The 11,834-nt window shown below is 40.3% G+C and overlaps 1 non-coding gene across 1 annotated transcript; it reads left to right on the top strand.

The window, feature by feature from the left end:
* The first annotated feature begins 10,328 nt into the window (after window positions 1-10,328).
* LOC138890898 (U6 spliceosomal RNA) lies at window positions 10,329-10,430 on the top strand. Its single transcript, XR_011407262.1, has one exon. It is a non-coding gene; the product is annotated as a U6 spliceosomal RNA (small nuclear RNA).
* Window positions 10,431-11,834: the final 1,404 nt, after the last annotated feature.

The raw sequence follows: 11,834 nt of genomic DNA, 5'->3' as shown, positions 1-11,834 counted from the left end.
ACAATGCCTTGGGATTTATGGAGGAGTGTCACCGTATCCTCCACACTATGGGTATATCAGGATCGAGTGGGGTTTCTTTCGCTGCCTTCCAACTTCAAGGAGCCGCCTATGAGTGGTGGCGTACCTAAAAGTTAGATAGTCGGGATGAGGCAGCTTCACTGACTTGGACTCAGTTTTCAGATATGTTCCTGAGAGAGTTTGTTCCTCAGAGCCTCAGGGATGCATGGCACGCACAGTTTGAGCATTTATGCCAGGGTACTATGACTATCTCGGAGTATGCTATTTGTTATACTAGCTTGTCTAGACATGCTCCAGCCTTGGTTTCTACTGCTCGTGAGAAGGTTCGCCGGTTCATTGAGGGGATTATTCCCAACATCAGTTCTAGCATGGCTCGTGAGTTGGAGATGGATATTTCTTATCAGTAGGTGGTGAGCATTGCTAGGAGGATAGAGAGTATGCATGCTAGGGATGGAGATGAGAGGGAGGCCAAGAGGTCTCGAGAGTCGAGCCATTATTCTGGTGCTCGTGCGCCAACTGCAGTTCGTCATGGTAAAGGTTATATAAGTCGCCTTGATCATTCAGCTCTTCCAGCAGCCAGTGGTATTCCAGCTCCTCCTACGCCTCATGAGTCTTATTATGCACTACCAGTATCTAGTCCGCCTCCTGCACGGGGTGCTTTCAGAGGATAGTTCAGCAGACCTGGCCCGAGCCAGTCACAGCCACCATGTCCTCCCAGAGCTTGTTTTGAGTATGGTGACACTATCCATGTGGTGAGGGATTTCCCTAGACTTGGGAGTAGTGCACCTCCACAGATTTCTCAGCCACAATATGCCCCGCAGAGTTCTCAGACTATGGTTACAACTCCAGCTGCTACCCCACATACTCAGCCAGCTAGAGGTGGAGGTTGGGGGGGTAGAGGTCTCCCTAAAGGGGGAGGCCAGGCTAGATATTATGCCCTTCTTGCCTGTACCGAGGTTGTTCCCTCCGATTCTATCATCAAAGGTATTGTCTTGGTTTGTCATAGAGATGCATTGATTTTATTCGATCTAGGATCCACCTATTCTTATGTGTCTTCTTATTTTGCTCTGCATTTGGGTATATCTCGGGATTCTTTGAGTTCTTCTGTTTATGTTTCTACTCCTGTGGGAGATTCCCTTATTGTGGACCGTGTTTATTGGTCATGTGTGGTTGCTCTTAGTAGTTTTGAGACCAGAGCCAATTTGTTATTACTCAGCATGGTAGATTTTAATGTTATCTTGGGCATGGATTGGTTGTCTCCCCATTATGATATTCTTGATTGTCACGCCAAAATCGTGACGTTGGCTATGCCAGGTATACCGCGAGTAAAGTGGAGGGGTACCTTAGATCATACTTCTAGTAGAGTTATTTTATTCCTTAAGGCTTAGCGTATGGTTGAGAAAAGGTGTGATGCGTATCTAGCTTATGTGAGGGATGTTAGTATTGATACCCCTACAGTTGATTCAGTCTTAGTAGTACGGGATTTTCGTGATGTGTTTCCAGCTGACCTTCCGAGCATGCCGCCCGCTAGAGATATTGATTTTGGCATTGATTTGTTGCCGGGCACTCAGCCCATTTCTATTCCTCTATATCGTATGTACCCTCCTGAGTTGAAGGAGTTGAAGGATCAGTTACAGGAATTACTTAATAAGGGTTTTATTCGGCCTAGTGTATCGCCTTGGGGTGCTCCTATCTTGTTTGTGAAGAAGAAGGATGGTTCTATGCGTATGTGCATTGATTATCGCCAGTTGAACAAAGTTATAGTGAAGAACTGTTATCCTTTGCCCCGTATTGATGATTTATTTGACCAGCTTCAGGTCGCACGAGTGTTTTCTAAGATTGACTTGTGCTCAGGTTACCATCAGTTGAAGATTCATTAGCCAGATATCCCGAAGACTCCTTTCAGCACTCGGTATGGTCAATACGAGTTCCTTGTTATGTCATTTGGGTTGACCAATGCCCCAACAGCCTTTATACATTTGAAGCACAGTGTGTTCTGGCCATATCTTGACTCGTTCGTCATTGTTTTTATTGATAATATTCTGGTGTATTCCCGGAGTCGGGAAGATCATGAGCAACACCTAAGGACTGTGCTTTAGACTTTGAGGGAAAAGAAGTTATATGCAAAGTTCTCGAAATGTGAGTTTTGGTTGGATTCCGTGGCATTCTTAGGCCATGTGGTATCGAGTGAGGGTATTTAAGTGGATTCGAAGAAAGTGGAAGCAGTGTAGAGTTGGCCCAGACCATCCTCAGCTATAGAGATCCGTAGTTTTCTTGGCTTGGTGGGTTACTACCGTCATTTTATTGAAGGGTTTTCATCGATTGCAGCCCCTATGACCATGCTAACCTAGAAGGGTGCTCCATTCCAGTGGATGGAAGAGTGTGAGGCGAGCTTTCATAAGCTCAAGATAGCTTTAACTACATCCCTAGTTTTGATATTGCCTACAGGTTCGGAGTCTAATACTGTCTATTGTGATGCCTCGAGGACTGGCCTTGGAGCGGTATTGATGCAGGACAGTAGGGTGATTGCCTACGTGTCCAGACAGTTGAAGATACATGAGAAGAATTATCATGTCCATGATCTTGAGTTAGTTGCTATTGTTCATGCCTTGAAGATCTGGTGTCCTTATTTGTACGGTGTTCCTTGTGAAATTTATACTGATCATCGAAGCTTGCAGCACCTGTTCAAGCAAAATGATCTTAATTTGCACCAAATGAGGTGGTTAGAGTTGCTGAAGGACTATGATATCACTATTTTGTATCACCTGGGCAAGGCCAATGTGGTGGCCGATGCCTTGAGTCGCCAGGCAGAGAGTTTGGGGAGTTTGGCTTATTTACCAGCAGCGGAGAGGCCCATGGCGATGAATGTTCAAGCCTTAGCCAGCCAGTTTGTGAGATTGGATCTTTCGGAGCCTAGTCGGGTTCTAGCCTGCGCGGTTTCTCGATCTTCCTTATTTGATCGTATTAGGGAGTGTCAGTTGGATGACCCCCATTTGCTTGTCCTCAAGGACAAGGTTCAGCACGGTGATACCAGAGATGTGACTATTGGAGATGATGGAGTATTGAGGATGTAGGGTCGGATTTGTGTACCCAATGTGGATGGGCTTCTAGAGTTGATTCTAGAGGAGGCTCATAGTTTACGGTATTCCATTCATCCGGGTGCCGTGAAGATGTACCAGGATTTGAGGTGGCACTATTGGTGGAGGCGGATGAAGAAGGATATAGTTGGGTTTGTAGCTCGATGCCTCAATTGTCAGCAGGTGAAGTATGAGCACCAGAGACTGGGTGGGTTACTTCAACAGATAGAGATTTCGGAGTGGAAGTGGGAGAGGATCATCATGGACTTTGTAGTTGGGCTCCCACGGACTTTGAGGAAGTTCGATGCCATTTGGGTGATTGTGGATGGGCTGACCAAGTCCGGGCATTTCATTCCTGTGTATACTACCTATTCTTCGGAGTGTCTGGCAGAGATTTATATTTTGGAGATTGTTCATCTGCATGGTATTCCAGTTTCCATCATTTCAGATAGAGGTACTCAGTTCACATCACGGTTCTAGAGAGCTGTACAATATGAGTTGAGTACTCGGGTGGAGTTGAGTACAACATTTCACTCTCAGACGAACGGACAGTCCGAGCACACTATTCAGATTCTTGAGGATATGCTCTGTGCATGTGTGATTGAGTTTGGAGGGTCTTGGGATCAGTTCTTGCCATTGGCAGAGTTTGTCTACAACAATAGCTATCAATCCAGCATTCAGATGGCACCGTATGAGGCTTTATATGGTAGGCGGTGTAGATTCTCGATGGGTTGATTTGAGCCGAGTGAGGCTAGATTATTGGGCATAGACTTGGTTCAGAATGTTTTGGAGAAGGTTAAGGTGATTCAGGATAGACTCCGTAGATCCCAGTCCAGACAGAAGAGTTACGCGGACCGGAAGGTTCATGATGTTTCCTATATGGTTGGAGAGCGGGTTTTGCTTCGGGTTTTTCCTATGAAGGGCGTTATGAGATTTGGGAAGAAAGAGAAGTTGAATCCGAGGTTTATTGGTCCTTTTGAGATATTGCAGTGCGTTGGGGAGGTTGTTTATGAGCTTGCTTTACCTCCCAGCTTGGCAGGAGTTCATCTGGTATTTCATGTTTCGATGCTCCGGAGGTATCACTGTGATCCATCGCACGTGTTGTATTTCAGTGCAGTTGGACAAGGATCTATCTTATGTTGAAGAGCTAGTGGCAATATTAGACAGGTAGGTTCGAAGGCTGAGAACAAAAAATACTGCATCAGCAAAGGTTCAGTGTCGGGGTCAGCCGGTTGAGGAGGCGACCTGGAAGACCGAGCAGGATATGCGCAGCCATTACCCTATCTTTTCACTACTTCAGGTATGTCTCTATGCTCGTTCAAGTACGAACGAATATTTAAGTGTAGGAGGATGTAATGACCCGGCCGGTCGTTTTAAGAATTTACGCCCTGATCCCCTATTAACTACTTTCCCCGGGCTTGGTTCTGCTATTTTGATTCGCTGGGATGTTTGGTGTTGCGTTTCGGAGTGTTTTGGGATACTTAGTCCCTAAATGAGAGCTTAAGCTTTAAAATTTGGATCATAGTCGGAGTAGTGTGAAGACGGCCTCGAAATGGAATTTCGTCGGTTCCGTTAGCTCCATTGGGTGATTTCAAGCTTAGGGGCATGTTCGGATTGTATTTTAGAGGTCCGTAGCTTATTCAGGCTTGAATTGCCGAAAGTTAAATTTTTGAAGTTTCTGGTTTGACTGTGAGATTTTGATATCGGGGTCAGAATGGAATTCCGAAAGTTGAAGTAGTTCCGTAGTATTGAATGTGACGTGCTTGCAAAATTTCAGGTCATTCGGACGAGGTTTGATAGACTTTTTGATCGAAAGCGTAACTTGAGAGTTTTTGGAGTTCTTAGGTTTGAATCCGATGTTAAATTGGTGTTTTGATGTTGTTTTGAGCATTCTAAAGATTGGAACAAGTTTGAATGATGTCTTAGGATTGGTTGGCATGTTTGATTGAGGTCCCGGGGGCCTCGGGTGTGTTTCGGATGCTCAATGGGTCATTTTTAGACATAGGTGTGCAGATTTGCTGGTTTTTCTGTTGCAGACTTTTGGCCTTCGCATTTGCGAAGGGGAGATCGCGTTCGCGAAAGCTGGCCATGGGAAGTATCGCGAATGTGAGGAGCGGAGCCGCGAAGAGGAAAGGCGGAGCAATTGGGGACCCCATGAAATTTCTTTACGCGCTCGCGAGTATTGAGTCGCGTTCGTGAAGGTCCTGGAGCTGAAGCTACGCTTTCGCGAGTGGACCCTCGCGTTAGCGAAAGAGAAAGTTGGCCAGTAGGATTTTTGTGCATCACGTTCGCGATAGTAGTCTTGTGTTCGCGAAGAAGAACGCGTCTGGGCAGAACTTAAATTTCAAAATCGAGGGTTTTGAGTTCATATCACAAAAATTGAATTGGGGAGCTCGGTGGGAGACGCATTTTGGGAAGATTTTCGGAGGGAGTTTGCGGGTAATGATTCTTAACTCCTTTTTGCTTATAACCCATTTATCTAATTATGAATTCATCATCTAATTTCGGCTTTGGGGTGAGAAATTTGGGGAAAATTGGAGAAAGTTTTTAGATCTAAATTTCGAGTTTTGATTGGGAATTTTACATTGGATTTAGATAATTTTGGTATGGTTAGACTCGTGAGAGTATGAGGATTCTGAAAACGTAAATTTTACCCGATTCTGAGACATGGGCGCGAGGAGCATTTTGGTCATTTTACCTAATTTCGCGTATTAGCTTGATTTATTTGTAGAATTAGTTACTTGATGTGTTATTTACATTATGCAATTGAATTGAATAGATTTGGGACATTTGGAGTGGAGTACTCGTGGCAAGAACATGATTTCGGGTTGATTTTGAGCCGGTTCGAGGTAAGTGGTTTGCCTAACCTTGTGTGGGGGAACTCCCCTTAGGATTTGGTTTTGTTGATATTTGAAATGCCTTGTACGTGAGGTGACGAGTGCGTACTCGTGCTAATTGTTGAAAATCCTATTTTAACTAAGTAACTTTAATTGTGTCTTCCCTTCCTGTTTATTCTACTTGCAATCAAGCCTGTTGTTAGCTTAGAGAATCATGTCTAATTGCCTTAATTGTTTTTATTTGTTCAAACTGCCTTATTTGGACTATGTGAAGCATGCTAGGTTAGAAATACATGTTTTACCTTGGTGTGAAATTGAATTTAATTGAGTATTCTTCCTGTTGTTGATGCGTGTTTACTTTGAGACTACGGGGCGGTATCTCGGGAGATTTCCCTGCACATATATATTGATTTGGACTGTAGTGGGGGATACCAAGAGATCCCCAGCACACATTGAGGATACTAAGAGATCCTTGGGATACCGAGCGATCCCCAGCATACATATTGAGGATACTAAGAGATCCTCGGGATACTAAGAGATCCCCAGCACACATATTGAGGATACTAAGAGATCATCGGGATACTGAGAGATCCCCGGATGTTATCTCTCTGTTGAGCTGTACTCTTTTCCGTGATTATTTTGTCTCTGTTATAGTTGCTATTGTTCTTTTTATTCTATGTTATTTCTTACTATTGCACTTAATTTTTACTGCCTTATTCTATACTGTCATACCTTATATTTTATTTAATCTCAGTAAGGCCCTGACTTTCCTCGTCACTACCCGACCGAAGTTAGGCTTGACACTTACTGAGTACCGCTATGGTGTACTCATGCCCTTTCTGCACATGTTTTTAATGTGCAGATTCAGGTACTTCCACTCAGTCTTATCACACTTGAGGCGACGCGCTTTCGTAGAGACTTCGAGGTATATTTGCCGCATCCGCAGACCGTAGAGTCCCTTTCTATTCTCAATACTAGCATAGCCCTTCTGTATTTTCCTTGTTGATAGTTATTTCTGGAGTTAGAGCTTTTTATGTAAACTCTTAGCTTGTGATTCATGGGGTTCCGGATTTTGGAAGTATTAGGTTGAGATTCTTGTACTGTTATATGTCAGGCGGCAACTTACACACTGTTTCATTTTGTTAGCTCGGTTTTTAATTATTTTCTTTCCGAAATTGTTTCTTTTCCGTATTTGTTAGGCTTACCTAGTCGTAGAGACTAGGTGCCGTCACGATAGTTTACGGAGGGTGAACTGGGTCGTTACAGGCAAGCATGGTGGCTCTCTCTCAGGTCTCTGTGGAGTTAACTCACATATTGTTCTATATATACAGAGGCAAAAATAACGGCTGAAAAGACGAAATATTAAGAAAAATTGAAACTTGATTTTGTTTTCATACTACGGAGAAATCGTGTAGACTACAGTAGTTTTATTTCTTCATCTCACTCTCCTGACTCCCATATTCAACCAAACCTATGGACAAATAATGTACACCCATTTCTTTTATCATGCCCCTCACCAGATATAGCTTAGAACAGTTCTAAATGAACTCTTTATCCACTTTACACACGAACTGTATATCCTTTTTGGTTGCTAATACATCTCAAGCTTATTAATGGTAGTATAAATTTTTAGTTGGCACACATAAGGTTTATATTTGAATATTTGGATATTGGAGCAAGGATGGCGTCATTGATGGAATCTTCATTGGCGATGCATGCATGATTTGGCTAAGTGGACGCATAATCTCATATCCATTTGATTCATTTTTTTCATTCTCAGCCCTGTTATATCTGGGTTTACAGGGGTGAATTGGGAGAACCATCGAACTCGGAAGATGAACACGATGGGCCCTTTCTTAACTGTCTAGTGTGCATTTTAACCAGGTAAACTGTTAGATTTTAGAAGATCCGTTAGGCACTTTGTTAGTTAGACCAAAACTGCCCCACGTTAGTAAAGTTAAAGGACGATAAGTGCATAGCATAATACATAAAGGACAAAGTTAGATCAACTTCCAAAGATAAGGGACAATTTGGTTAAATACTCTTGGACGCAATACAGTAGAATCCCAAATACTTCGGAATTTGCTAGGACTGAGATAGTGATAGTTCAGGTGTCTTGGATCTTCCGGATGAAAGGTTCCGGAACTAGGAGCGTACATAGGTCGGGTTGGTTCGGATTTTTCAAGTACCAAACCAAATCAATTATATCGGATTATTAAATTTAAAGACCAAACCAAACCAATAAAAGTCGAATTTTTTAATCTGAGATTTTCCGAGTTTTCGGGTTTTTTCGGGTCTTTTTCATATCCAAATATTTCTTTAATCCTAGGAAGACAGAACTATATAAGGTGTTTTTCAATAAAATAACATGCATAAACATGAGATGAGCTATGGTATTATACTAAAATATAAAACAATAAGATAATAAAATCGCATAAAATAAATATTATTAATATGCCACAACGAAAACAAACACAATTTAAAATTATGAAGTTGCTAAAATAAGTACGACTAATAAATACTATTATTTACATGACTAAATACTAAAAGAAAAATAAGATGCATTTTATCTAAACCATGAAAAAACTAAAAAATAGATATCCAACACTATCATTCATAGTACAATTGAATTGAATGTCTTTTACTAGTATTGATTTGATTTTGGTTTAAGATTTATTTGAGTTACTAACATTTATGGACTATAAAATTTATTGGAGCATCCAAAAATTATAAGTCCAAACTTGAAATAATACGTTAAAAGATAAAACTATGAATAAATATTTTTATGTATTAAATATATTTAAAACTTCTATACTTATAATGTCGAGTTGGTTTGGTTTCGAGTTGACTTTTTTTTAGTTAAAACTAAATCAAACCAATTATAGTCGGATTTTTTTTTCTAACACCAAACCAAACTATAATTAATTTTTTTTTTCGGTTTGACTCGAGTTTTTGAATTGATGCGGTTTGTTAATTTCATTTGTACTAAATTGTGTATTTTAATGTGTCAATACAAATGGAAACAATGATGATCTTTCATTAATTAAAAATGTCAAATAACTAATAAAAAAATAATGAAAGCTTTGGAAGTGAAAAAGAACAAATTAACACAACAAGAAGCTTATTTTAGTTTCACAACCGTTTGAGTAGATGCCCCATATATCTAAGGTATCCATCAATATCCCTATCTATATAATGTTGCATCTCTCACACACTCTAAACGTCACCGCGAAATAAAAACCAAGTCTATTAGTACCATTAGGAATAAAAACAAAATAGTTTTCAACATATTAAAATAATGCAAAGTTCATTTTACCATATTAATAGATGGCCATGTGTTTACAATAACTCCACTGTCTTGAGTTCTGTCCTTTGGTCCAATATTTGTCCTCTTATTATCTACAAAATGAGAAAATGAAATGGAGTTGCACGAGTTTACGATATAGCAATATAAGATGATTCTCACTGTCGTTGTAGCTCATTTTTTAAGGAATAATCTTGCATGTTTTGTTGTGGCCAGCATTTGTGGCATATACTGCAATCCAAGATCTTCGCTTCTTTTTTGTTTTTTGTTCTATTTACTCTACTTTCAACATTATTCTAAATTATTTGTACTGTGAAAAGAAAAAAAAAAAATCTTTTTGTTGACCTTAGATCTTTTCGTGTAATCTGTTCCAATAATTTATTGTTGGTTTGTTTTCTTGGTTCTATTTTGTTTCGTGGAGATAGCTTATATGGGGGTTGGTGGTGCTAAAAGTGTAAGAAGTTTGGCGTTTTACTTTAAGAGGGAGAAATTAAAAAATAGCCAGATTTACAATTGGTCGTTCAAAAATAGCTCAGTTTTAAAAGTAATCGAAATTTAACTACTTTTCATGTAAAGATAAATATGAGCGAAAATACTATTTAAAACCCGAAAAATACGCCAGTATATTATGTTGGAGTACTAGCATAAGTAACTTGAACTCCAACATATTATACTGGAGTTCCAGGATAAGTATGCTGGAACTCCAGCATAATATGATGGAGTTCCACCATAAGTACACTAGAACTCCAACATAATATACTGGAGTTTGGAGCATCGATGCTCCAGTCTCTAGTATATTATACTGGGGCCAACAAAGTATACCGGTCCAGCATAATATGCTAGAGTTCATACACAGGTGCACCGAACTCCAGTATATTTTGTTGGATCGATCTCTGTTGTAGCAAAATAATGGCTATTTTTCATTGACTTAGTAAACGCTGGCTATTTTTGAATGACCAACCCTAAAACTAGCTATACCATGCTATTTTTACACTTTAAGAATGTGTTGAAAAACTTTTTGGAAATTGTTTTTCAACCAAACACCATGAGAGAAAGCAATTCAATTTTTGCAAAACCGAAAAACTTCCACTCGTCCCTTCGGGCACATCCGATAAAATTAGAATGATACAGAGAAGATTAGTACAACCCTGTACAAAGATGACACGCACAAATCGGGAAATTGTCCAATTTTTTTTTTAACTTCTATTACTACTATTCCAGCCATTTTGAAGAAAAAGGAAAATCGTATAAACTTTGAAAGAAATACTATTAGTGACCACAAAAAATTTAACAGCTACTTACAAACGAAAAATTAACAGACTTCATGTATGCCAGTCCAACGGACTAGTACTAGTATGAAAAGAAAGGTATCTCTAAGCTAAGGTACCTTTGATATGTAAACAGATACATAATGTAAGCACGTGATTTTTGCCCAATATGAGAATTACTCCCAAAAAATTCAAAAATAAAATGATTTTTCTTTGGTGTGCAATTTTGTGATATTTTTAATAATTATTTGTATTTGCTTGTGCATGTTTATTTGCTAAATTAATAAAAAAATACAAAAATATGTCGCATTTTGCATGTAGGATTTAATTCTACAATTGTTAGTAATTAAATTTGTTTTACAAAAATTAAAAATTACAAAAATAGGCATCGTTTGCATTTTTAGCATTTAATGTCCAAATATACAATTTTATGCTTAATTATTACTTAATTGTGCGTTAATTGTTATTGGGAGTTAATTTGCGCTTTTATAACTTAATTTAATTCTTAATAATAGTTTAAGTATTTTTATAAATTAGTTTTAGAAGAAATAAAAGAAGAAAAGAGAGCGAAAATATAAAGAAAGTTGGAATTGGGCCTCTTCTTCGATTTCAAGCCACAGGCCCAAAAAATGGCTCAATCTTCCCTACGACCCAGTCCATTTCGAACTGGGTCGACCCAGTCCATAACGCAAAAGACCCAAAGCCATTTTGTCTTACATTTTACAAAAAAAACAAAACAAAACAAAATGAAGAAAACCTTAAAAATTGCAAAATCATCCGCCACCCTCCTATCTTCTTCTTCTTCCTCAAGTTCCAAGTTGCCCTCCCATGTCCGCCCGTCGACCACCCTTCGTCCAACAGTTGACGCAGCAACGAAGCTGCTCTCCGACCACCCATGACTACATCATCTTCATCTCCTTCTTCTTCGTCCGAATTCCCTAGCCCTATCCGCCATTGACGAGGCTCGTCGAGCTCAAGCTTGAGCTCGACGTCCATGGCTGACCATGCTGCTTCTTTTCCTCCTTCCGAGCACGTCGAGCTGCTGCTGTGGTTTCTTAGATCTTTTCCGTCCAAACACCACCTCCGAACGACCCCAGCCACGCCGGAACAACACAAAACGAACCAAGATGCCATGGTTGTCTGCTCACGCATCTGCTACTGCTGCTAAGCAGCTGCTATTGCTTCCCGTCGTCCTCCTCGATGGACTGCTGCTTCCATGGTTGTCGTTGATGCTGCTATCACTACTTGGACGTCGCTGCTAGTTTGTCGCCGCTGCTGGGTCGTCGCCGCTGCTGCTTTGTCGCGGCAGTGGCTTCAGCTGCCCCCGACG

This window comes from Nicotiana sylvestris, chromosome 4 (assembly GCF_000393655.2).
Source record: "Nicotiana sylvestris chromosome 4, ASM39365v2, whole genome shotgun sequence".
In the NCBI taxonomy this organism is placed as follows: domain Eukaryota; kingdom Viridiplantae; phylum Streptophyta; class Magnoliopsida; order Solanales; family Solanaceae; genus Nicotiana; species Nicotiana sylvestris.
This window is presented reverse-complemented; position numbering and strand designations above follow the sequence as displayed.